The following is a 24988-nucleotide window of genomic DNA, read 5'->3' on the forward strand; positions in this document are numbered from 1 at the left end:
GTACTGTATGGAATACTGAGGTGTATGGTATTCTGAGGTATATGGAATCCTGTAGTGTATGGAATACTGAGGTGTAAGGAATAGTGAGGTGTAGGGAATACTGTACTGCATGGAATACTGAGGTGTATGGTATTCTGAGGTGTATGGAATACTGAGGTGTATGGAATACTGTAGTGTATGGAATACTGAGGTATAAGGAATAGTGAGGTGTAAGGAATACTGTACTGTATGGAATACTGAGGTGTAAGGAACAGTGAGGTGTAGGGAATACTGTACTGTATGGAATAATGAAGTGTATGGAATAGTGAAGTGTATGGAATAGTGAGGTGTATGGAATATTGAGGTGTATGGAATACTGTAGTGTATGGTATTCTGAGGTGTATGGAATCCTGTAGTGTATGGAATACTGAGGTGTAAGGAATAGTGAGGTGTAGGGAATACTGAGGTGTATGGTATTCTGAGGTGTATGGAATATGGAGGTGTATGGAATACTGAGGTGTAAGGAATACTGTAGTGTATGGAATACTGTAATGTATGGAATACTGAGGTGTAAGGAATAGTGTGGTGTAAGGAATAGTGAGGTGTAGGGAATACTGTACTTTATGGAATACTGAGGTGTATGGAATACGGAGGTGTATGGAATACTGAGGTGTAGGGATTAGTGGAATGTACAGAATGCTGCAGTGTGCTGAAAAACTGAACTGGAAGACGAGAATACTTATCATTTCAAACTAATATCTAAAATTAATGAATATTTAATGCACAATGAAATTTTGTGATAAATCGCCCACCTGTGGTTACAAACGCAAAAGAAAGACATTCAACACGACTCAGACATCTCCTGTTAATTCTACACAGCACACTTACACTGTGGGAGAGAGAGCGAGAGAGAGAGAGAGAGAGAGAGAGAGAGAGAGAGAGCAATAGACAGAGAGTGAGAGAGAGAGAGAGAGGGAGACAGAGAGACAGAAAGAAAGAGAGAGACAGAAAGAAAGAGAGAGAGAGAGAGAGAGAGAGAGAGAGAGAGAGAGTAACTCAAGCATGAGAGGGGAGGGTTGTCATAGAAACGGCCCAAAGTTCAGAGTACAGCAAACAGAGTGAAAGAGAAAAAGAAAGAGAGAGAGAGAGAGAGAGAGAGAGAGAGGGATGCACAAAAAGATAAACTCTGAGACAGGTATAAAAGAGAGAGATATGATAAACAGGCTTTTCCATATCCTCTCGTGTGTGTGTGTGTGTGTCTCCTGCTGTTTATTAACAGAATCCATGGAACAGCCATCAATCTACCTCTCTCTCTCTCTCTCTCTCTCTCTCACACACACACACACACAATGGCAGAACAAAACGATTTGCTCTCACCTAATTAGACACACACACACACACTCTCATGATAGCTTTCCATCCTCATATAACCTAAAAACACGTATGAACATACAGTATGTCCACATGTGTACAACACACACATGCACATACTCCCACAATCCCACACACACACACACACACACACTCATGGCCCATCCCCTTACATCTGTTTTAAGGTCAGCATATGGTAGATAATAACAGACCTGTTCTCTCTAACAGTGTGTGTGTGTGTGTGTGTGTGTCAGGGTGGTGTTCAATTCAGAACCAGTGTCTGTAATCTGCCTTTAACACCACACACACACACACACACACACAGAACCACAGAACCACAGAGTCTAGAAAAAGACACAGTTAGGGAAAGAAGAGCCCACAGAGCTGGAAAGCAGTGGGTGGGTGCCCTTAAATTAAGACTTTAAACACACACACACACACACACACACACAGACATATACACACTAAAGTTCTACAAACTAAAATGCAGTTCACTGAAATAGTTCAGAGTGTCTCTCCTCACAGACGTACATCTCATGACTATTAACACACAACACTGTGTCCTGCTGAGGAAGGAAAATGTCAGGATTCAGACTAAATGTACAAATCTGAGTGAAATCAAAGAGAAACATCTGTGTGAAGAAAAAAAAGTTTGCAGATAGATAGATAGATAGATAGATAGATAGATAGATAGATAGATAGATAGATAGATAGATAGATGGGTTTGTTTAGCTGCATGAATAGAGCAGGTAGATGGAAGGATGGATGGACAGTCAAATGAATTCATGACTGAATGGGCAGACAGATGAATAATTAGATGGATGGATGGATGGATGGATTGATGGATGGATGGACAGACTAACAGAAGAATGGGTAGATGAATGAATGAATGGATGGATGGATGGATGGATGGATGGATAGTTGAATATGTGGATGGATGGATGGATGGATGGATGGATGGATGGATTGATTGGACAGCCAGATGAAGAAGAACATGGATGAATGGACAGACTGACAGAAGAATAGTAGGATGGATGAATAAATGGATGGACAGCTAGTTGAATAGGTGGATGGATGGATGGATGGATGGACAAATTGATGGATGGTTGGAATGGACAGCCAGGTGAAGAAGAACATGGATAAATGGACAGACTCACAGAAGAATAGAAGTATGGATGAATAAATGGATGAATAGCTAGTTGAATAGGTGGATGGATGGATGGATGGATGGATGGACAAATTGATGGATGGTTGGAATGGACAGCCAGGTGAAGAAGAACATGGATAAATGGACAGACTCACAGAAGAATAGAAGTATGGATGAATAAATGGATGAATAGCTAGTTGAATAGGTGGATGGATGGATGGATGGATGGACAAATTGATGGATGGTTGGAATGGACAGCCAGGTGAAGAAGAACATGGATAAATGGACAGACTCACAGAAGAATAGAAGTATGGATGAATAAATGGATGAATAGCTAGTTGAATAGGTGGATGGATGGATGGATGGATGGATGGATGGATGCATGGAATAGACAGATGAACAGATTCATGGATGGATGGTTGGATGGGTCACTAGATGGACAGACTGACAGATGTATGGATGGATGGAGCAGATGGGAGGGGATCCAGGAATACATTTGGTTAGAGAACAAGTGACCTACACAGGTTTTAACATTTTTACACACACACACACAGATTAACAGAACAAAACCCACAAATCCTCTGTTTCTTTTTCTCCGTGTACCAGCTGAGTACACATAATCTCTCTGTGTTCATCCAGGCTGCTCACACTGCACTGCCAACACCAGCCATGACACACACACACACACACACACACACCACACACACACACACAGCATTGGAAGAACGTCAGCCCAAAGCCCTGAGCTAAAAATGACTCAGTGTGAATGTGTTTGAGTTGTAAGCAGGAGAGCGAGTGTAGAGGCAGCGTGGGACTGGACTTTCACTCTACTTCAAATTTGGGACGATATTCATGCGAATCCTTAATGTGAAGTTTTGAAGCATAGAACGGCAGAAGGTCTGGACTCCATAGCAGTTTTTATTGGCTGAGGACCAATAAAACCAAGACATCGTCTGACTGTAAAGCAACCAATCGGAGATAGTTTTGTTCATGTTTAGGGACGTGAAAATGTGCAACCACAGATTGTTCAGTTAAAAAAGTTTTTAGCTTCTAAACTTCAGATCATTTGTACTTCACATCACACATAGTTTTCAAGAGCTCTTGGTTGCTGTTGTAGAAAGGACATTATCAACATTTACATCATTTCCTGCCCAGTGTCACCTAGATGAGGATGAGGTTCCCTTCTGAGCCTGGTTCCTCTCAAGGCTTCTTCCTCATATCATCTCAGGGGGTTTTTCCTCATCACTGTCACCTCAGGCTTGCTCATTAGGGATAAATGTTAGGGATAAAACTAAGTAACTTAACTTTATCATTTTTTCTGTGTTTCTGTACTAAAGCTGCTTTGAGACAATGTCCACTGTTAAAAGCTCTATACAAATAAATGGAATTGAATTAAATGGAATTTGGAAAATCCAGCGTCTATCCTCATAAGACTTCTTACTTCCATGAGGGATGTAGAGCATCACAATGATTTTGTTTCCACTTGGACCTTTAAAAAAAATGCCACACATCCATCTTGCAGAAATCCGGTAGAATTCAACCAATCAGATGATGACTTTGAGACTCTATATCATAAAAACATTAAATGTAGCCAGAAACGGATAAAGAGCATGCGTCGCTCTTTAATAAACAAAAAAACTGTGATTGTTAGCGAGTTGCTGTTGTAGCGTTTTGGTGCTTGAGTGTTTTATTCACTACAAAGTTATCTCATACGGCCTTAGAAACACTGGCACAGAAGTTTACCAGGGAAGGTGAAATGCTAATCTCCTAGCTAGCAGTCGTAGCTGTGTTTGTGCTTCTACCATGTTCGTACAATTAACAGGATTGACTGACGCGGATTCACAGCTTGCTAGCCGCTGAGTCTGGATTTCTAGCTAACCGAATCTAGCTAGCATCATTATTTTGATAATCTAGTGACTTATACTGAACAAAAAAAAAGTGTGTTGAAAATGTTACTAATACAGCTATTCGCAAGAGTCTGAGAGCCTCTTCTGATGGCATTGTTGTTGTTAAAATATACCTGAACACACACACACACACACACACACATACACACACACACAGATCAAGATAGGATGTTTCTCCTAAAAATAGCTCCCGAAACGTCAGAGCTGAAATCCAGCCTGCTGTTGTGTATGATTATGACTGACATAATCAGGAGAATTCCCTTTCAGCACAGCGCAGAACAAGGGAGAGAGGGAGAGAGAAAGAGAGGCAGAGACATGGTGAAAGAGAGAGAGAGAGAGAGAGAGAGAGAGAGAGAGAGAGAGAGAGAGAGAGAGAGAGAGAGAGAGAGAGAGAGGCAGGGTGAAAGAGAGAGTGCGAGAGAGAGAAAGGCAGGGTGAAAGAGAGACAGTGAGGGAGAGAGAGAGAGACATGGTGAAAGAGAGAGAAGCAGGGTGAAAGAGAGAGTGCGAGAGAGAGAGAGAGAGAGGCAGGGTGAAAGAGAGACAGTGAGGGAGAGAGAGAGAGAGAGAGAGAGAGAGAGATGGTGAAAGAGAGAGAGAAGCAGGGTGAAAGAGAGAGAGAGAGAGAGGCAAGGGTAAAAGAGAGCGTGAGAGAGGGGGGTAGGGTGAAAGAGAGAGAGAGAGAGAGAGAGAGAGAGAGAGAATCTGGAAGACTACGTTTTGTTCACTACAGTTTCTGTTTGATGAATAACTGTTGCTCGCTAGGTTAGTTTTGTGCTGTGCTAGTTTTGCTAGCTTGATTAGCTTGAGGTTCATAAGTGCTTCTTAGGTCTGCTTTTGCTCGCTAGTTTAGCTTTTGCTCAATAAATTAGCTTGCAACAATTTTCATTGTGTTCTTAGTTTTGCTTAAAGTTTTTTTTTTTTGTCCAAAGAAAATTTTCTCTAAAACCTGTGTGGGTGGGCTGAGCGGCATCAGCCATGTGATTGGTCAGTTTGAGCCTGAGATTAGCCCCATCCACTTTACCCTGGTGAAGGTAATGTAAACAATGGAAGATTCTTCATTTTTGTGGGTTCTTTTCTTGTCCCTCAGGAAGAACAACACTTTTAAAGGGATTTCTCTAAGGGTTACAGGTAGCAGCCCAGGAGCTTTTAATTATCCAATAAACCTTTAAAGAAACCATAAATAATCCAAGAGAGTTTAGCTAACTGTGAAGACTGGAGACTTTCCCTGTTAATACAAAAGGTTCTTTAAAGCTTCACTGGATAATTAAAGGGATTTCAATGTTCTCCTTAGAATCCTACCTAATCATGAATCACTTAAACGCTGTAAAACCTCCATTTAAGTTTAGAAAACACACATACTGTGCTCCATTTCATATTTCTGATTTTATTAGCATAAAAATAACATGCTTTCGAAGCTAATCCCGAACATCTGCTCGCTCCCTACAGCCTGCAGCAGTGTTCTCTTTCTACATCTACACTTAACAGATATAAAATAATAATAATAACTGTTACACTGCAAGTAGTGCGCTAGATATCAAAAACTGCCATTTGGGATCGAGCCTCTGGTTCTGATTCTTTTCTCCTCGGTTTAGTCATGGCTGAAGTGTGAAGTACTCAGCTTCGGCTGTCGAGAGAGAGCAATCTCACACCCGACAGACGAGAGAAACGAAACAACACTCCCTATTCTCCTCCGGGTTGTAGTGAGTATTATAAACAGCTGATAGTAAATCTCTCTTCGGTCATTAGGAATAATAACAAACCCACGACAAAATTAAATACCTAACGTCCTTAACGTCACAGCTGGACTGAAAGCCGTAAGCAAACGAAAGTCCCTGGGTGATTCCATTCAATTCAGTTTGATTCAATTCAGGTTTATTTACACAGCATTTTTAACAATAGATGTCGACACAAAGCAGCTCCAGGGCGAGATCTGGAACAATATTAATTAACCAGCCAAAGATGATAAAATAAAAAATCAAACAGTGGGATTAATACAGATTAATGCCTGGGATTATTACAGATTATTTTATCATAGTGAAAAGACAAAAAGTAGAAAATGTATTTACAGAGCAGAGTAGGAGTGCTAAAGTAAAAAATATATATTTTAATATTATTAAAAAAAAATTATTAATAAATAAATAAATAATTAGAATTATGTGAAATATAATTATGTTTTTTAAAATAATATTTTTTATAATAATTAAATTAAAAAAATATTGTTATATACTTATTCAATGGCTACAAAAATTTACATCATCATCACGATATCGATATCACAGTGTCATATCCGTCAACCCGAGCTATAAATATAGAAAAGGTTAAATTCTGCAAATTCTATCACTGGAAGGACTGAGAGATAAATCTGACATTTCCCATCTCAAAGAGATGATGTGCAGAATGCTGGGGTTACGTTACATGACATTTACACACACACACACACACTGAGAGAAAGTGTATTAAATCTGGCAAAGCTTTTCTGAATGATAAATTAAAAAAAATAATAATAATAATGAAAATGATTCAAATTGTGCCTCTTTCCAGTGAATCAGTCCATTTGACTCAGCTCACTAATGAGTCGACTCATTAAGCTTCCAAGTGACTCACTGCTATTTTTTCCTCCTAAAAAGTATGATATTTTTCCAGTAATTGTTCTTCGTTGGCTAACTACATCTAAGACCGATTCATTCTTCTGCCCTAATGAACAAATAAACACATTTTTATATAAAATATATTTAAATAACTCACAAATACCACAAATTCATGTTATTTTTCATGTTTTTTTCTGTTTTTCATTTAGAAGATTGATTGTTTTTTATCCTGATAACCGATCTCCTCCTGTCTGATCACGCCATGCTGCCTCATACACACCTGCGTCGAGCGCACGAATCAGCAGAATCATGATTCATGAACGACTCAAAGAATGACTCTGATGCTAAAACAGCTCAAAGAATGACTCTAATGTTAAAAAGCTCCAGACTCCTTTGAGGCATTCTGATTTTATTACGAAGATATCAGCAAAAAAAAACGAAACCTCAACAACAGCAACAAAAGGGTCATACATGCGAGTCATCATTCAGCATTTATCTAAAATATTTGAATCAAGGAGTCATTTGCAAATGATATGTAATTACTTAGAACCTTCTGAATGCATCTGAAATTCTTGCTTTGCTCGACCGTCTGAGAGCCTCATTGTACTGTGGAGTTGACACTAGCATGGTGCGAATGCAGTGATAAAGTGACACAATCCTGAATCAATCCAATTAGAGGAAGTGAACCAAACATGCTGCGTGTTTTTGGTTTTAGATGAGAATTTTCTTCAGATTTGAATGCTGCAGAAATACCATGTGTTTTGAAGGTTTGGACCTGATCCACATATACACCGATCAGGCATAACATTCTGAGCAGTGCCAGGTGAAGTGAATAACACTGATTATCTCCTCATCATGGCACCTGTTAGTGGGTGGGATATATTAGGCAGCAATTGAACATTTTGTCCTCAAAGTTAATGTTAGAAGCAGGATAAATGATTTGAGCGAGTTTGACAAGGACAAAATGTGATGGCTAGACGACTGGATCAGAGCATCTCCAAAACTGCAGCTTTTGTGGGGTGTTCTCGGTCTGTAGTGGTCACTTTCTATCAAAAGTGGTCCAAGGAAGGAACAGTGGTGACCCGGCAACAGGGTCATGGGCGGCCAAGGCTCATTGATGCATATGGGGAGCTGACCCCTGTGCACCACTGAAAGCGCCAACAATGGGCATGTGAGCATTAGAACTGGACCACAAAGCAACAGAAGAAGGTGGCCTGGTCTGATGAATCACGTTTTCGTTTACATCACGTGGATGGCCGTGTGTGTGTGCACCGCTTACCTGGGGAACACATGGCACCAGGATCCACTATGAGAAGAAGGCAAGCCGGCGGAGGCAGGGTCATGCTTTGGGCAATGTTCTGCGGGAAACCTTGGGTCCTGCCATCCATGTAGATGTTACTTTGACACGTACCACCTACCTAAGCATTGTTGCAGACCATCTACCCTTTCATGGAAATGATATTCCCTGATGGCTGTGGCCTCTTTCAGCAGGATAATGCACCGTGCCACAAAGCAGAAATGGTTCAGGAATGAACAACAGGTTTGAGGTGTTGACTTGGTCTCCAAATTCCCCAGATCTCAATCCAATCCAGCATCCGTGGGATGTGCTGGACAAACAAGTCCGATCCATGGAGGCACCACCTCACAACTAACAGGACTTAAAGGATCTGCTGCTAACATCTTGGTGACATATACCACAGCACACCTTCAGGGATCCATGCCTCGAACTAACAATATCAGGCAGGTGTTCATAATGTTATGCCTGATTGGTATATGTGTATCTAAATCCAGTAATATATTACAGCAAGATTTGTTTACACATGTGTGTGTTTTATTCAATGATGTCATCAGGAGATCATTAGTTTATGTGTAACAGGAGTGGAACGTTGTGGAACACAGAAGAGGTGAGAAGCCTTACTAAATATAACATAATATAATGTAATAATAATAATAATAATAATAATAATAATAATAATAATAATAATAATAATAATAATAATAATAATAATAAAAGAGTTGATATGGTTGATGATATAAGAGAACCACAAATGGACCAGGGTTCGATAGAGTCTGGCTCAGATTCAGACCGCAGCAAAAGTGTGAAAAGCTTCTTTTTTTTGTACTTTATTTTCCAGTCTCGGGTTCATTTAAGCCTGGACTTTTCTGTGGCCAGTGAAGTGTGAATGTTGTGTTTGAGCCACGGATCGATCCAGATCTCTGAGTCCCTGATCCTCTTCAACTGAACCATGGAATAGCGATTAGTTTTTATCCCATTACTTCCTGTTTCTGCTTTACTGACACCAGACAGAAGTTAAATACAATAAAAAAGATACAAGAATTCATCACAGCACAATTTCACTGCATGTACATCACCTTTCACAATACCTATGTAGCACAATCAAGCACACACCCCCCCTTACACGTGTTCTATATGTACCCTCTCAGAAAAAAAGGCTACTACAACTTGTCATATTACTTCCTTTTTGTACGCTAGGGGAATATTTATAATAGCTGTTGATTTCTAAAACCAGACAGGATCCTTGCTTTGCCTGCAGAATCATCTGTGAGTGAGGACAACGTCCTTAGATCCGTAACGAACAAACCAGCAAGGAGGAAAAACCGCCTGAGACGACAAGAGAAAAAGACTCGCCAGGGAGCATGTCCTCTTCTGGGCGATGCTGTATAGCGGGATAATAAATCATTACAGTATACAATACAAACAGGTCCTGGGATGAGAGAGACGGAGACTGTGCATTGAGATTATACAGAGCAGTGTGGACTGCTGAGGAAAAAAGAAACTGCTGTACTTCCTCTCAGTGGGATTATTAGACTAAACAGTAGGGGATGGTCTAGAGATTTACGGTACACTATCACTGCGTGCGTGTGCATGTGTGTGTGATAGAGAGAGAGAGAGAGAGAGAGAGAGAGAGTGAGAGAGTGAAAGAAAGAGATCAATATTTCAGTCTGCTCGTGAGTCATATTCAACACTGACTAGTGTTTTTAGGTCATCCCCAACAGTGTGCATGGGTTAACCTATTTTGCATCACATATATGCCATGTGTGTGTGTGTGTAAGTGTATAAAATACAAAAGAGGATTGCTGACACAGGCAGAACCACACCTCATCTATTTAGTCCAACCGGAGAGTACATCATGCTGATTATAAATATATACAGCGTTTAGGTGGCGTAATGAATAAACAACATGGCAAACATCTGGGAAACACGGCAAGGCAAATACAGTCACAATAGACACATCTGGAAAGGCACAAAGGAGGTTTGATATTAAAATATTAAATGAAAGGGCTCCGGAGCCAAGGGACAAATGAGACACATAACATAATATAATATGATATGATATGATATAATATAATATAATATAATATAATATAATATAATATAATATAATATAATATAATATAATATAATATAATATAATATAATATAATATAATATAATATAGAAAGTAGAACTAAACACAAGTTGTTGCAGCAAAATAATGCACTGTATCCCCCCCCTTACACACCAATGATTACAATTTTTCATTTAATAATTACATTTAATTTTTATTCTTTTATTGTTATAATTAATGCTAATTTATTTTATTCAATGACCATCTGTGAATCAAGTCAGTTCCAGTTCTCATTACACTACAGCAGCTATAAACATTCGTTCCCACGTTTCCCACAACTCCTCAGGTCTGAGGATTACTGTTACGCAGCTCTGACACTGGAGACTCCTTCTATAAACGTCACACGAACAGAAAAATCGTTGTTCCAGCATGTTTTATGCGTTTCCTCTTACAGTAATTGTTAGAGACCCTGCGAATGTGTTGTTACTATGGCGACGCTTACTTGATATATTAAAAGGTTATTGAGCAACACCTTCTGATCAAATCAGATTCAGTACCATCTGTGTTATAACAGTGTAATAACAATCCATGTGCAGACAAAATTAACACCAGGGGACCCTTTTGGAGCTAAGTATAGAATTCCAGGGTTCTATGTAGAATCCCTATAATCCATTTCCCCCCTAAAAGCGTACCATCAATCGTACACCGTTTCCTTGTGCATAGCTTCTGCCTTATCAGAAGAGCCAGAAAGATAAACACTAAAGTTACAAGGCGTGCATGAAAAGTTTCACCTCAGCGACAAAAAAAAACTGACATTAAATCTGGCCTACTGTAAACTGGTCTATTATTTATTGTACAGTCCCACAAACAGGCCAATAAACACACACACACACACACACACACCTGCTCCCGGCTTTGTCTTACAGCCATGCAAATCAACATTCAAATGATTTCGTTCACATGTAGCCAAAACTGACAGGTCGGTAAAGGTGAAGCTGCAGCGCGCGCGCGCGCACACACACACACACACACATAGACACACATAGAGAGAATACAAGGGTACGAAACTAACTCGGGTGCCTGTCCTCGTCACTGGGGTGGTACCCTCCAGGGAACATCTCCTGTACCTTTAATGTGCACCTGTTAGATGGTAACATGGATAAAGCGCGCACTTAACAATGATTAAGGTGCGGAATTGAACCTGAAGACCACTGGAGTCAGACCCTACACACACCTTTCCAGATGATGATACAAACTAAAGGTACAGAAGACAAAAGGAATGGTGCGGTTCCTGAGATCATGAGCTCTTTTATGCAAATTTCTTGGCGCACAATCAGGCAGGAACATTACAGAAAAACAAGGAATGTTGTGCTTTATATGTCATATATATAGGGCACAATATCAGGCCCTGGTGTGTGTGTGTGTGTGTGTGTGTGCGTGTGTGTGTGTATGTGTGTGTGTGTGTGTGTATGTGTGTGCCACAGTGGCAACGTGGAAGAAATCCAGACTAAATCCATCCACACCACCCATCATCTCCCCTCCCCAACTTTATCCTGTTTTGAGAAGAATCATACTCACACTTCATGCTTCCGGTGGGTCTAATCTCCTGAATTTCCTGCTCCGGTTCTCGGTATCAGAACCCAGTACCCGATTTTTCTCCCCCCCTCTTTCTTTCTGTCCACGCTGATCGAGCGGCTGAAGAGCGGATGCGTGGCGCTTCTCTCTCCAGCACCAGCGCGCTTTGAACAGCGCCGTTGACGTCATCCCATACGAACCTCAAACCACGCCCACTGAATATGGAAGGCTACGAGGGTCAAAAGATTATAATTCTCCGTTTTTAAATCAACCAGATTGTTCATTGTTTTCAGCAGGGGCGGGCCCCGGGGAATTAGAGGGCCCCGACCAATACCAAGAAGCACACCATATATTATAATGTCTGTCTATAACCATTACGATTTTAACGTTATTATTACATCTTTTCAAATGTGGGGCCCCCCCATGATTCATGAATAGTGGAACGTTCCTATCGTACTGCACGTGTGAGATTCCCATACATGGAATCGCTTAGGGCCCCCAAATCACTAAGTCTGCCCCTGGTTTTCAGATAAACAGGATATATGCTGTAAGGAATAATTCAACATTGAAGACATTGCTTTGTGTGTGTGTGTGTGTGTGTGTGTGTGTACATAGAATATAACTTATTCATTTGTATTCATATGGTCTTCATTGTTTCATCTAACCCAATCAGGAGCTGCACCTAATTCCAGCCATTTAATTAGTTCAGCTTGGCCTTCATTCGACTATCTGGGAAGCCTCCTCTTAGTGGTCGTTAAATTATTTGGTTGTTTATTTGCAAATAAATATTCTAGTTATTCCTTTATTCTGCTTTATTGCGGATTCAGAGCCAATTCTGGGAACATTGGTCATGGGACGAGAAAATTCACCTTGGATGGGACATCAGTCAAATGCAATGTTTTTGTGAGATGGAAAGAATCCAGAGAACCCGGAGGAAACCAATGTGATCATGGGGAGAAGATGAGCAGAAACTCCACACAGACAGTACAGTAACTTAACCTCTGTGCCAATCATAACAACAACAACAACAACAACAACAACAAATGTATAGAAAATAAAATGTAGAATATAGAGTATAATTTGTATATTTTTATTTTGACCTATTAGCAGGTTATAGTTATTTTATTATTATATTTATTATTTTTATTTATTAATCATTGTTTAGAAATGCATTAATTAAATTATTTAATACTTTGAGCAAAAAAATATTTAAAATAAAAATATATATATTACACAAATTTTTTGTTGCTGAATAATGTCTCTGATGCAGTACAGTTTTTAATGATTCAAAAAGCTAATCAACAAAATCCATAACACAGCAAAAAAATAAGATAATAAACAATGTAGGTGGTTAATGGTTAAGTAAAATTATTTAACACACTCCAGAAAAAAAGGGAACAGAAACGAAAGGAAGTTTGGACATCTAGATATCTTACATGCAAATCCACAATCAACAGGAATAAAGACATTTGCATGGCTATGAAGATTTCCTGTTGATCTTCCTCTCTGTTCTACATGGATAGATGTGGTGGACAATGGAAGGGGGGGTTTGTTGGGTCTAAATGACAGTGGTGGTGGGAAATTGCTATGTTTAAATCCTTATTTTTAGCTCAAGTGATAACACTTAGTCAGTGTGGCTATTATGGTTTCTAGCAAATGTCCTTAAATTGCTTTGGGGAATGGGCTAAAAGCCATTTCACCCAGAGAAAAAAAGGCTGAAATTGATTCTAAAAGGCTTGAAAACTTTCACTATACAGTAAACAAAAACAAAAAAACCCCAACCCCAAACCCTAGAGCAAATACTCACATAGCAAACAGTTTTTATAGCGTTTGAGTTTCTCTTTCTAAAGCTAATTGATGATAGACATCTGTGTAGCGTATGAATTTTAGAAGTAATATCATAAATCTGACTTTTTTTTTTATCTTAATGGAAATATTCTATTAAGATTCCCAGTTGACAATAAATGGCATCAAATCAGGCAAATGCGATGCTGCTAGCTTTGGAAGAACACAGTGAAATATAAAAAAAAATAATGAAATCACGCATCAGATAATTGAAAAGACAATTTACAGACGTCTCATCCACCGCATTGTCTTCAGCCATCTTAAAAAAAAATTCTCGTTCAGCGTCAACATCTGGTAGCCCCGCCCCTTTTCCAGCTACATAAGAAAAGTGCGACGGTTGAGTGTCCAAACATTTTTGTTTTTTTACGGTTGAATAAGTACATCATTTATGTGGTTTGAAATGACAATAAAGCTTCTTGAATCTTGAATCATCCAGGTACTTGAAGTGTGAACACGCTATTCACACTATTTATGATACAAAATGGCATAGTATAGTGCCAGTGTGTGCGATTTGGGACAAACCTTATATGTGTTTAGCAGAAAACGTGATTTTCATTGTTAAAGCATGAGTCCTAATCATTTCTGACAGCGTTTTAGTATACTCAGAGGCTGAGGGGAATACAAATCAAAGATTTAGTCATGAAGATGTGTGCGTTTTGTTCTCTTTGGCTTTCCATAGTGAGGTAACTAGCGGGGCACAAACTCATTTGATCAAAACCCCACCCAAGCGTTTTACAACCTCGGATTTTGGACCACTACTACTATCTTTCTCTACGCCCTGGATAGAATATAAATCTCATACTAAATAAATGTGCTCTTAATCTACTGAAATGACTGACAGAAACATTGCATCCTTGTTTCCACAGAGAGCAGCAGCGCGCGCTAGCAAGGCGCACGTGAGGAGCTCGAATTAGCACTGCGCGTGATGCGATGTGTAACCGACACGCACGTTTCCATGGTTACAAGAGCATACTTCATATATATATATATATATATATATATATATATATATATATATATATATATATATATATATATATTAGAAACATTGTTTAAAAGCTTATAATGAAGCTATTAATTAAACTAAGACCTGGTATATATTGACTGATTTTAGGTTTTTAACATATTACTGCGACAAAACTTGCCAACTCTTACAACAATTTATTTATTAATAAACACCTCATCTTTTTATCCATTTATGATTGAACTTTCAAAAACCTAGTTATTTACTGTTCATCCTTACATTACAGCAGCTATAAACAGTGTTTTCCTCACCTGCTCCCATAGTGCTGTTACAAAGTGCTAAAACTGGAGACTCCTTCCATAAATGCTGGATTAATTCTCCTCATCGTAAGCTGTTGCTATAGAAATGGTAACAAGTGCATTAATATAAACCTGTGATTTTTAGTTAGAGCCGCTGTTCTAGAAAACAAATCTTTTCACCGCTGTGGGATCTCTAGGTCACTATGCCTACCTAGTTAGTTTCCATTTTTTCCTCTCGTTTTAGGATTGTATGTAGCTGAAATTGACGACTCAGGGTGGAGGTCAGAGCCGTAAGTCTGCACAGTGATGTTCCTGCCGAGCATAACGAGCAGTTTTGGTCATTTTTACCACCCAGGCTCTCAGGGGTAACTTTGTTGAGCTCCTACACACAAAGGATGCACCACTTCGATTATACACTTATCCTTCTTCCTCCTGCTCCTCCACCTTAACTGCTAATTCAACATAGCCTTAAGTTATTATAATTTAACATTTACACCTAACTCCTAGCATATGGTGTACGTAAACCAGAGTAAAAGAAGCGTGTTCAGTGACTGTAAATGAATTGTGCTTTTATTTTGTTTTATTTTAGTTTCATGCTCCGATCACTGGACGCCCTGAAGTAGGTTATTTGTAACAGCATAAATAAACAGAAGGGATCATAATCTGGTATGAAAATCTGGGCTATTTTTCTATCAGACAGCTGAGAAACCTCTCTCCTCAGCTGGGACTTAACAAATTACTTGAAAAATAATTGACTATTCAACATGAATGTAATGGAAATGTCATTTGGTACATCAACGGTCATCAACCGGTCATTTGGAATGTCAACAGGATGGTGGTAGCTCAAGTGGTTAATGGCTCTAGGTTGTTGACCAGAAGATCGGGGTACAAGCCCCAGCATCACATTTATTTACCTTATTTATTTCTTTATTTATTATTTTAATAATAAGGGGGGAGGGTGGGAGGATGCAGGCATCAAATCATCATGTACTTAAAACTGCATATCTTTGACTCACTTTCCAGTATCTTATAGAGACACCAGTTTAAAGAGTTAGGCTTTAAAACTCACTTAATGGATCATTAATGAATTATTAACAACTCTAGTCCTGAGTCCATTAAGACGAACGGTTCTTATGTCATCAGTGATCAGAAGACAATGTAAATTCTTACTCTGACATTCCATATTATTCAAGAATACTATTTCTTTCTGTGTGCTGGTACAATTTGATCTAAGACACTTATAGAGGCTGCCTAAGAAATGTCACCACATCAACAAGATGTGTTTAAAATCTGTTTAGTATAAATCTTAGGTTCATGTTACAACTGGATCTACAATCTGAGCCGCACTTTTATACGAAAGCAATGCACCTTTCCCGACCGGTCAGATTTGACCATTCAACCTTGCTGAGAATTCAGCTGTTCTGACATTAAACCTAAAACGTATTTGGGAACAGTGTATATAGATGTGTCATGAAGAAGAAAAGGAAACATCAGCTCTATAGTAGCCTAATCAGTAGCACTTAGGCTAAATAGTGATTAGTTAAGCAGTGTGTCATTCTGCTCTGCTCAGTGTGTTCTGGGTAATAAATTTCCATTTGGGATGAATAAAGTATCTATCTATCTATCTATCTATCTATCTATCTATCTATCTATCTATCTATCTATCTATCTATCTATCTATCTATCTATCTATCTATCTATCTATCTATCTATCTATCTATCTATCTATCTATCTATCTATCTATCTATTTAATATGGCCAGTCCATTGGACACACTGAATAGCAGTCTAAGCCTTTCAAAACGGGCAGTAGCATAATATTTGGGACGGACCATCTCCTGATATTGACTCAGTTATGATTGACACTGAGCCAAATTAATTACAGTTAATAAAAACACACTTCATGGACTTGTGTAACTGATGACTGAAGGTAACTGGCATGAGAAATTCAATCTGGCAAAATGGAGTCCATACAGGACCGCAGATTGTTTCCCACAGTCTTAAGTTTCAGAAGTAATCGATATATTTGTCTGTCTGACTAACTGGAGAGCGCTCGGAGCACAGCTAGCAAAATGTCTCCTGGGATTTAGTGTTTGCCACTTCTGAAAGAAAGATTGCTGAGGTGGGAGCTCAGATTGGAAATTCACAACAACAGATGCCTCCCCGCATTGCGCAAACATATCTAGGCGTGTTCTGTGTGTGCGTTTGTGTGTGTGTGTGCATTCTTTCATACTCATATTCCTGTGTGGTGAAATAGGCCTGCTGCTATTTTAGTTTAAGGTTCTATGTAATCTAGAACTCTGACCTGTGATTACAGACATTAAGAAGTAAATTAGAAGTGCTGATATATGTTTGAAGTGTGTGTGTGTGTGTGTTCTGAAGCTGGTTCATGCTTGTGTTCTGTCATAGACCAGTTTGAATGTAAATCACCACTGTGTTTGAGTTTACACGGAAAAAATTACAATGAAAAAACACTTTTGCATGTACTTTTCTTTAGTTTTTCTCAGCTGAATAAATGTCGTACCATTTTATTTACAGTTCAGAAAAACACCCAGAATATGTATCTTGAACTAAATTTGGCCCAAGGTTTTATATCTTCAAAATACTACTACAGTACGACCATGGCTGTGGTATTTTTCTTAATTTATGTTGGATCACATCACCGATTGTGTTTGTTTGTTCTTTCCCAGTATGTGGATTAGGACTGACCCTGATTGATGGTTGCATGTACGTTCAGCTGATGCACTTGATTGCAGATAGTTCTCAAGCACGCAGGAGTGTTTTTTGAAAAGGCCACTTCTTTTTTTTTTTTTGCACTCTCAGCTAGAGATCGAGCAGCGATACTTTCGTTCAAGCAGAAAATAGAATGCGTAATAGTGGTGTGTATCCCTGTATCTTCAAGTGAGAAACGATGGATGAAAGATCACTTCAAAGCAGCTGTGCCTGAGAAGCATGATGTATGAGAGAAACACTCATTTGTTTATGCATTTTTATAGAAGCACAGCAAACAATATGTGAGCTTTCGGGCTAAAAAATGTATCTGTCTGTCTGCCTGTCTCTCTCTCTCCTTTGGTATGAGGAGTACAGGAGCCGAGCATAACAAAAGCAGAGAGGGTGAGACGCTGAGCCCAGAGCTTCAGACTTAGACATTCAGTTCTCTAAAGTCTTCAGTAAGTGTGACTCAGACTCAGACCGTGAGCTCAGGGTTCAGATGAAAATTACATCATTACATCACTTCTCGTGGTCCATTACAATTCTGTTGTTTTGTTGCTGCCCCCTTGCAGGGCCTAATTGACTTTTTAATAAATGATATTCAGGCTGCTCTGACTCTCGGTCAGTTCAGACTCCTGTAATTTCTCTAGTCCTCCACTGTAGTAAATACCACGAAGTGACAAAAAAAATGATAAAGAATGCACTTCCACTCCTGGGCACACTGGTCTGGTAGAGTTAGCTTGCCAATATTTTGCATTACTGCAGGGGGGTGGAAAGTGAGATGAGACTGAGCTCAGTGGCTGAAGCGAGCACCGCATTCAAATGCAAATCCATAAGCCAACGATATCGACATTTATAACAGAGAAGCATTATTTCTCCGACTGAGATAATGAACAAAACCGGCAGCTCTATGAGTAAATGATGGCAGGTTTGTGACCAGAGTTTTCCGAGACGAACTCGAATGGATGAATAAACAGGCAGAAACGTACGGGAGCTGTCATCATGCCCGGGTACAGCACTGAATACAAAGCAGTGTGAATTCAATTGAGAAACCCAGCCACTTCGGCACTGAACAAAAAAAGCATTTCAGGGTTGAAGGAAGCCAGAAAGCATGAAATTCCTAAGTGTCGTATGCTTAACAATAGACTGGTTTGAAATTGAGTCAAACAGACAAAAAGTTTTTATGGAATTGTGATTTTTACCCCTTGTGTTTTTAGTACTTGTTGACTTTGTGCTGGTTGCTTCCATGTGCTGCTAGCAATGAGCTCCTCATGCTGAGTTTAGCCTGGAGACCTGACTGCCCTGGAGGTAACTAGTCACTAGTGCTTTTACCTACTTGCAGGGTATCTTCTACATCACATTTAAGCATGTGCGATGGTGTTGAAAACCCTGGCTTGTGTGTTTGTTTTTGTGATTGTGTGCTGCCACTGGTTTCCTGCCCTCGTACCAGCTGGAGTACACCAGGTTTTGATTAAATATCAGTGGAGGTGAATGAGTGGAGAGTCTGTGTGGAAACATAAGGAGATTAGGGAGCTTTATCAGCCCAGCGCTGTCATTCACATAACCCTCCACTCAGCAGCTCACATGACCTCATTGGATTACTCCCAACTTCCTGGAACTCCTGTATTATTATCAAATAGTATGAGCATCTTATAGTGTTATGTCATTTACAGTCAGTTACACCATGTTAATTCACCCACATGAGCAATCATTATTACAGATGATTTTTCATGATGAAATGAAACTGGGTCCTAAATTCGTCCGGGGGAAAAATTGCATCTTTGAATGTTATGATTTTGTTTTACTACATTATTAGATAAGAGGGTAATGTAAATGATCTACAGAGTAAAACATTTGACAGCATGCTGTTATAGGACAATAATCAGTGACAGGGTGGTGTAATGGATGGATGGATGGATGGATGGATGGATGGATGGATGGATGGATGGATGGATGGATGGATGGATGGATGGATGGATGGATGGATGGATGGATGGATGGTGAAGTCCTTAGAACAGACAGCCTGGTGGATAGATGGATGGGAGGATGGAGGGAGTGATGGATGGATAGATAGTCTGTCAAGTATGGAGGGAAAGATGGATGGATGGATGAACTGATAGGCTGATGGGTGAATAAATAAATAAAGAAATAAATAAATAAAAAGATCGGTTGGACAAATCCTTAGAGCAAACAGAGGAATGAATGGATTGCTAGATGGAAAGATTTAGGGATTGATGTAGTCTTTAGAACAGAATTTTGGTAGATTGATGGATGGCTGGATGGATGGATGGATGGATTGTGAAGTCCTTCAAACAGACAGCCTAGTGGATAGATGGATGGAAGGATGAAGGGAGTGATGGACCTATTGAAGTCCTTATAACAGAACATCTGGGGGTTGGATAGTTGGACGGATTTATGCTTAAATGGATGGTAAAGTCCAGAGAAAAGAAAGGCTGATGGATGTTTTGATGGATGGATCGTGAAGTACTTAGAACACACAGCCTGATGGATGTACAAAGAATAAGCCTTTATTATAAAAATATATATATTACAGCACAATGAAATTATTTCTTTGCATCTGCTAGCTTTGGAAGTTAGGGTCAGAGCACAGGGTCAGCCATGATGCAGTGCCCCTGGAACAGAGAATGTTAGCGGGTCTTACTCAGGGGCCCAACAGTGGCAGCTTGGCAGTGCTGGGGCTTGAACTCAGACCTTAACTTCTTGGATGGATGGATGGATGGATGTGTGACTGGATGGATTGATTATCTTGGAGATTCTTCTTCACTTTGTGAGTTTATCCACAGTACAAACACTCACCTGAGAGCTTCATTATATATATTATATGTGTTCCTGTGTGCTGTGATTAAACACTCTGCAGCTACGTGCTGAACTGCAGAAGAGGAATAGAGCACCTAGCAACAAAACCAATTAAAGACAGCATTATACTATCATCTGTTGTTTTTAACAGTGCTCTTAAGGTATCCATTTCAGCAGTACTTAGGTGAACAAAAAAATTTCAGGATGTGGCGCATGAGAGGTTAAGTGCTTAAGTGCTTGATGTATTAAAAGTTTGCAGGGTTCATTGTAAAGTGTAGCTCTCACTGAAGGGATTTTTCAGCTCATTTAGCTTTGCACTGTGTGCTAATTAAAAAGACACTTTAAGTTAGTAAATATATACTGATCATATAAGGGGGAGTCAAGTGCAAAGCTTTTTCTTTTTTTTTTTGTAATTTCGCACTGTGTATTGCAGATAGTTGTCAGAAAAACGTAGAATTTTTCTACTTAATCTCCATTTCATTCAATACATGAATAGTGTCCCAGCACTTAACACGTGTCTACACGTTTCCTCTAGATAAAAAATTAACTTCCGTTTGATAATCTTTTAAGATTTTTGTTTGACTATATATATATATATAGTTGTTTGAAATTGTGTTACTGGGTATGTGATGTGGCCTGGGAGTCGTATCACACTGACTGATCAAATCATCTGCCCCGAGGGCCAAATTCCCAGTAATATTTCATGTTGTAATTCAGCCCTGACTTCAAGTAAACAGTATTAACCCCATAACCTGCAAACATGAGACAGCAAGAGGGAGTTCTACGCTCTATAGTGCTGCTACATCAATATCAGAACTGTTTGCACTGCCAAATATGCATGCCGTCGTTGGAAATAATCCACGGGTTGCTTGCAGCACAGGTCTGTTTGCCAATGATTTGTCATCATTTGATGCCGTTTAAAATAATATGTATTTATGTATATTAACAAAGGATCTTTTTTATTTGATACAGAATTAAATGATATCCATATTTGTGTGTGTGTGTGTGTGTGTAACCCAGCCATACCCCTAACCCTCAACATGGATTTCCTTACAGATTTGTAAAAGAACGAGTGTTTATTTTTATATCTGAACTTGTCATTATGTTTTGGCGCTGCAGACTGAGCTCCACCCGTCACTATTTCCAGTAAAGGAGTGTAGAGAGACGCGAGCCCTGCCCTGCACTCACACACTCTACTGTGTTATTATCATGTCCCTCTCTCTGTCTCTCTACATCTGTCTCTCTCCACTGCTTTTCCCCCACTCTCTAATTTCTGTTTCCTTGCTCAACTAATCTCTCTCTATATATCTCTCTTTCTCTCTATATCTGTCTCTTTCTCTACGTTGTCTCCTCTCCTTTATTTATCCTCCATGATCAACTTTGTTTCCTAGTTCTGCAGGTCTTTCTCACTGTCTATCTTTCCTGTTACTTCGTTGTCACTCTCTCTATATTCCTCATACACTCATACAATCCTGTCTTTCAGTTCTCTTAGATGTTGATTTTGTTCTTATGTCCATTTCTGTGTCTGTCTCTCGCTTCCATCTTACCTGTCTTTCATTTTCTATGTCTGTCTGTCTGTCTGTCCTGTATTTACTCTCACTCCTGCTCCCTGTCTGTCTCTCTCTCCTGTCTTTCCTTTCTCTAATCAGTCTTTTTCTCTGTCTGCCTTCCCCCCTTAAATTTCCTGCTTCTTCTCTGTCATTCTCACTGTATGTTGTTCTCTTTCTCTCTGCATCCTCCTCTCATATTTCCTTTCAATCCTCTGCCTTTTCCCGTCTGTCTCTTTTCCACTTGTCATTCCTCACCCTCTGTCTCTCTCTCTCTCTCTCTCTCTCTCTCTGTCTGGTTGTATCCCTCCTTTCTTCACATTCCTCTATGTGTCTGTCTCTTACCTGCTTTTCCTGTCCCTTTGCCGTCTATCTCTCATCTTCTCTATCTATCTATCTATCTATCTATCTATCTATCTATCTATCTATCTATCTATCTATCTATCTATCTATCTATCTATCTATCTATCTATCTATCTATCTATCTTACTGTCTGTATCTTTCTTCTGTTTTTCTGTATCTCTCCTGTCTTTCGTTTTTGCTTTTATCTCTCTGTTCTCCACTGTCCCGTCTCCCACACCATCTCTTTTAGCTGCCCCCTGTATTTGTACAAATGGGTTCCATATGACACACACACATACACACACACACACACACACACAGCTCTGTCATTTTTTTACCTAATGAGCATGTTAGGTTTTTAGGGATCAACATGGTAATATAAGTGTAAAGCAGCTTGCTGAGTGTTTAGGGAATGTGGCAGTAAGTGCTAGATGGACGTAGAGTTTAAAAGTTCTTCCCATAAGGATTTTAAAATGTTCTGAAAAGTTGTATTTCTTTATCTTTGTGTGCGTGTTTTTAATGTAAAATAATACCAATAACTCCAATAACTCTGGCCTGATCAAATCAATGTTCCAGCTGTTGCTTTGTACATACAAGTCATTAAGCGAATGTCGTGTTCCTCTCATCCTGAGGATCGGAAAAAAACACATCACTTATCCAGCCTTTCTGCTAAGCACGAAGTACATAAACAGGAAGTGTACAATGCTAAGCATGAGGATGAAAAACATAATGGCCTGTTATTCATGATGAAGACCAGCACTCACAGCACTAATGCTGTGGAACATTAACACAAGCGAGAGAGGAGATATGGGGTGATTTCTCTCTCCATCCTTCTTTCTCTCTGTCCACCTCTCACTTTGAATATTGATAGAAGATGAAATGGCTGCAATTGTCTCTATTAGCTAATGGGGTAGAGACTAATTGCTTTTCTTTCTGATTTTCATCTGCTCTCTCTCTCTCTCTCTCTCTCTCTCTCTGTATCTATCTGTTTATCTTTCTTTTCAGGTTGATTGAAGAGAGTGTGCTTGTCTGTTGGTCACTAGTAAACATTATTGTTACTGTGGGCTGGGCCAGAAAAGGGGGAGGAAAAATAAGTAATAAAATATTGAAAGGTACATATAGTACAAGCATGTAAGTACCAATCAGTGCTCCCTGTTCTTTTCAAAGGGTTAATCACTGATCACCATCATTCTCAGACACCAATCACTGATCACTGTTGATCTCAACAACCAATCCCAGTGACCAGTCACCGGTCACTGTACTACTCCAATGACTAATCACTGATCACTTTTATTCCCGGTGACTAATCACTGATCACTGTAATTCCCGATGACTAATCACTGATCACTGTTATTCCCAATGACTAATCACCTATTACGGTTATTCCCAGTGACTAACCACGATCACTGTTATTCCCAATGACTAACCACGATCTCTGTTATTCCCAATGACTAACCACGATCACTGTTATTCCCAATGACTAACCACGATCTCTGTTATTCCCAATGACTAACCATGAACACTGTTAATACCCAATGACTAATCACTGATCACTGTTATTCCCAATGACTAATCACATATTACGGTTATTCCCAGTGACTAACCACGTTCTCTGTTATTCCCAATGACTGACCATGATCACTGTTATTCCCAATGACTAACCACGATCTCTGTTATTCCCAATGACTGACCATGATCACTGTTATTCCCAATGACTAACCACGATCACTGTTATTCCCAATGACTGACCATGATCACTGTTATTCCCAATGACTAACCACGATCTCTGTTATTCCCAATGACCAATCACTGATCACTTTTTTATAGTTTGTCAAAACTATATAAAAAAAAAAAAAGTTTGATGCTAAATCCACTACTTTTGTCATCATCAATTAAAAGCTATCTAGAAATGCACAAACGACTGACAAACTAATGCTTAGCATCCAGTGTGCTTTTTATAGCATTCAGGCAGCAAATGAGTGGAGTAACGGAATAAGTGGTTAAATATCAGTAGGAGGGTGCCCTCTTGTGGTCATCAGGGAAAAAATCTAGGCCGGATGTGAGCATGAAATTGAACTGTGTGGGTTTAGCCTTTTTGCAAACTGTGATGAATTTAAGGTTCTTATGGTCAGTCAGGATAAAAGAGAACTTTGGGTCACCAAGACACGTATTACATACATGTGCTCATGAGCTGAGCTTATTGATCCATGTTTGTGCATGTGTGTATGTATATATAAATGCTAGAATCTGTATAGAAACTACACTTCCCTGAATTCAGCATGGCCTACAATTTAGAATTGGCCTACAAACATGGCTGCTGTGGAATACACACCCAAATTCTGTCATTTTCAAACTTTTTTACTGATTACACACATCACCTTCATAACAACAGGACAGAATCAGACAGTGTCCCAGGCTATAGGCTGTTCTCATGTCATGTCACTTTGTACTTATTTTTAAGAGCTCACACTCTATGTGGTTTCCCATCCCTGGTCCTGCACATTTTATTTGTGTTTGATGTCTATATGTATTTTTAATCAATA

General features: G+C 39.4%; 1 protein-coding gene across 1 annotated transcript in view; it reads right to left on the reverse strand.

The window, feature by feature from the left end:
- Positions 1-12071, reverse strand: part of smpd3 (sphingomyelin phosphodiesterase 3) — a 45883-nt gene extending 33812 nt beyond the window's left edge. The window contains exon 1 of the mRNA XM_058397707.1: positions 11924-12071. The gene's annotated coding sequence lies outside the window, so the exon portion shown is untranslated. The remainder of the gene's footprint in view (positions 1-11923) is intronic.
- Between the last annotated feature and the right edge of the window lie 12917 nt (positions 12072-24988).

The sequence above is a fragment of the Hemibagrus wyckioides genome, linkage group LG08 (assembly GCF_019097595.1).
Source record: "Hemibagrus wyckioides isolate EC202008001 linkage group LG08, SWU_Hwy_1.0, whole genome shotgun sequence".
In the NCBI taxonomy this organism is placed as follows: Eukaryota; Metazoa; Chordata; class Actinopteri; order Siluriformes; family Bagridae; genus Hemibagrus; species Hemibagrus wyckioides.